We start from the raw sequence: 3,570 nt of genomic DNA, 5'->3' as shown, positions 1-3,570 counted from the left end.
AAACCTTACACTTCACATGAGCTCCCACATTTGGTAAGTTCATACACATTATTCCCCACAACTTGTTGAGCGATGAACGTATTTGAGCTCACCTTTACTGTGCTCACATTCCCCTAGGTCAAGAACAGGTATCACTGGTTGAGGCGCATGAAGGATGTTGTGATGAGCTCGTGAGAGGTATAGGTCGTCGTCTCCGAGTCAACTTTGGTTGCTGGATCATTGTCTTTGTATGATGTAATTATTTAACTATTTTGTACAGAACTCCGGTATATATTTAAGTTGTGACACTAGGTGAGTGCCCGTGCGTTGCAACGGGGACATATAATACTAAAGTAACTTATATACAAAATGTGTGTTATATTAAAAGCGAGTGCAAAATAATGACAAACAAGAAAAACACAAACACTGAATCAAGAGCAGGCATATTTCATGAGGCTATGGTTCACAGCTTCTCAGAGGCTTGGGGTCGAAAAGATAAAAATAGGTAAATCCACCCTCGATATACAACTTCAACTTTCTACAAGGAAATGTTGCTATACGAACCCTGTACATCCACTAGATGAAAATTCTTGAGATAACTGCCACATAAACTACTCTATGCAAAAGCTCCATGTACATCACCAAAAGACTGCTTTTGGAACAAGGCTGCCTTCATATCCTGTTCATCTGCAGTTTCAAAGCATTCCCAGCTTTAGTTCAGACATACTTCAGGACATTAAAAAAAGATGATCCTAATACTAACCATCCATTTTTCAATTAACAAGGAGGTTACTCACCATTCATCACATGTAAAAAGTATTCCCAGCTTTAGTTGTAAATCCTCACAGGCTTCTCAAAAGAATGGCAGTTCTATAATTGCTCTAGTATCATAATCAGAATATGTTCAACTTTTATGCAACAGTAAAGTCTTTTAATGTGAGCATTCTTAAGCATGATACCTGGTTGTTGCCTAAGTAGGACCTTTTTTGGGTAGTGGATGTATGCTCCAATCCATGGTGTTGTTCCCAACCTCCATAAACAGGTCTCTGTTTCTAAAACAATACCCGGAAAAGCTTATACAATACTTCAATGTTACAATGAATGTTCTTGCGAAAGGATTCTTTCGCCAAAAGGAAAACGTATCTCACATGGAATCTGTTCATTACAATATCTGAATCTTGGAGGTATTCTGGCTTACTGAATGTAACATGAGCAAATTTCCACTGGTGAAAGAAACATAACATCAGATATTATCCATTATAAGAGGAAACTATGGTAAATAATAATGAAATAAAACATTAGTAATCAGCATGCCCATTTAAGTTTAATTTAAATCAGACAATGAAGAATGAAGTTGAAAAACAAATCAAATGGTTACTCCACAATAATTAGTTATTGGAATAGATAAAAAAGGGCAGACCCAGTGCAAGAGGCTCCCACGTAAGTGGGGACTGGGATAGATAGAGACGCTTAAATGACAACACCAACATCAAGATAACCCCAAAGCAAGTTGGGGTAGGATGGAGTTGAAAACCGACAAGAAGTCACAAAAAAGAGAAAGACAAACAAAGCGAGGAGGAAAAGCTTTTGGGAGCACTAAAAAGAAAAAAGGCCTAATCACGGTTTGGGCATGTGGATAGGTTCTTTCCAAGCACTTCTATCCAAGAACACCATAAAGTAGTGAATGATCAAACTTAAGAGAACATGGGACAAAAGGATGGATCTTACATCAGAAATAATAATGAATAACTCCATGAAAACAAATTAGGAATAGTGCATTCTGTAACATATCAAAAGATTGCACGGACAGAGATCATGTAGCATATCAATGTGTTGATAACGTTAAAAGGTAAACTATCTTAATATTTGAAAATAACTCAACCATCAAATCAGACTATTGCTCATAATCATTTTAACACACCTAAACATTTGCACAAAACAATCATGTGTTGGTGCTAGCTGTAGAGGAGTTACACTTTTGGGATTTGGATGGAGCACGAGGTAATAGGTATTACTCACCTCCTTGCCTAGCGCCTCCTGAAGGATAGTTTGTCGGTGTTAAGAGTTTGTGGACAACGTACATTAATCTAATCTGTGGCTCTAAAAGAACCCATAAATAACAAAAAAAAATTAATATAAAGTGTCCACTACCAATGTGCTTGATGAAATTAACAGTAACCCTTAGCAACCCTCAAAAAACTGCACGATACATTGTTTGTTCGCATCACATCGCTCTTTGCTTGCATATAGCGACATAGCCACATAAAGGGCCATTTTAGTTTCATATGCTATCGATGGCCCTGTTTTCTAAGAAGAATTTGCTTGAACTATGGCGTATTAAGGAATTCTTATATGCAGAAAGGGAAACAACAACATACACGAAGATTACGACCGGTTGAGGAAGGATTCTTACTTGGGCGACAAACATGGGCTGGAGCTCTAACTTGTCTTGGAACACCTTGGCTATGTCCGAGGTGGGGAGCAAGAAGCAATCACCATGTCAATCTTCTTCTCCTTGAGGGCGTACATGATGCTCCTGGCATGACTGAAAAGGCTTGGTGAATCTCTCTTGGACCGGCACTCCGCTGCAAAATTAGAATTGAAAAAACCAGTAAATCAAACAAGGAACATCTAGCAGCGGTATTTGAGTAGTGAGTTTAGGCACTAACTGACCTCCTCATAAAAGAAGTGCACATCACAGAGTTCTAAAATGAGGTTCTCCCATCGCTTCCTTGTTTGAGTACTTTTCTCACGATCCTTGAGGCCTTCAAAATCCCTAGCATATGAGCCAACCAGAAGTGACTTGAGCAAAATAAGTGTCTCATCCAGGTCCCATTTGTACACCTTCATAGGCTGCTTCGTCATGGCATCGGTTGAAGCTTGGCCGGTAGCCAAAGCATGAACAACCTCCTCCATTCAATTCTGTTAAAAGACCAGATACGTCATGCTGGAATCCAAAATTACAGGCAACTACCAAAAATTACATGATTTCAATCTGGCATATCATGAAAACATGTACCTGACGGTAAAAAATACTATTTATGTACAACATATTATTGCGAGAATATGATATGAGGTGCCATATCTGATAGCAGAACTCAAAAGGCAAAATGATACATAAACCAAACAAAATCAAGGATCCTTTATTTGTCTAGCACTCTAGCATAAGGATAACTCAAAAAGGAAAAATGTTATTTTAGTTGTCTCCACATGCTCGTGAGTGGAGGTGGGTGCTGCGTGGAAAGGCACATCGAGCCCAGAGAGTTGACGGCGCGGGCACAGGCATGAGAGCCGAAGCGATTGCGGGAGAGCAGCAGGGAAGACATGAAGTACTGCCTTCTTAGTTACCTGCAGCTTATCTGGCACCCGCTGCACATAGCTGTATGACATATCAACATTTGAAATTGTCATTCCAATAAGTAAATATATTGTATGGATTGTTCATCCGAGTCAGCAAGTATTTGAATCTGCGGCACCTTCAATATATCGGAGAAGACTACGAAGGCACAAACCATTAACAAGAAATGAGAACAAGTGAATCCATGTATCATCTGACAATGTTGAGTAAATTTGTTTTTTAATTCTATCAAA

At 39.0% G+C, this 3,570-nt stretch overlaps 1 long non-coding RNA gene across 1 annotated transcript; it reads right to left on the bottom strand.

Moving 5' to 3' along the window:
- Positions 1 to 342: 342 nt before the first annotated feature.
- Positions 343 to 2,844, bottom strand: LOC103638398 (uncharacterized). The gene is made up of 4 exons (XR_002266733.3): positions 2,653 to 2,844; positions 1,128 to 2,564; positions 777 to 1,031; positions 343 to 666 (listed from the first exon to the last, which is right to left on the bottom strand). It is a non-coding gene; the product is annotated as an uncharacterized lncRNA (long non-coding RNA).
- Positions 2,845 to 3,570: the final 726 nt, after the last annotated feature.

Source organism: Zea mays, chromosome 1 (assembly GCF_902167145.1).
Source record: "Zea mays cultivar B73 chromosome 1, Zm-B73-REFERENCE-NAM-5.0, whole genome shotgun sequence".
Classification (NCBI taxonomy): Eukaryota; Viridiplantae; Streptophyta; class Magnoliopsida; order Poales; family Poaceae; genus Zea; species Zea mays.
The sequence above is the reverse complement of the archived record's forward strand: the minus strand, read 5'-3'. Positions and strand labels throughout refer to the sequence as shown.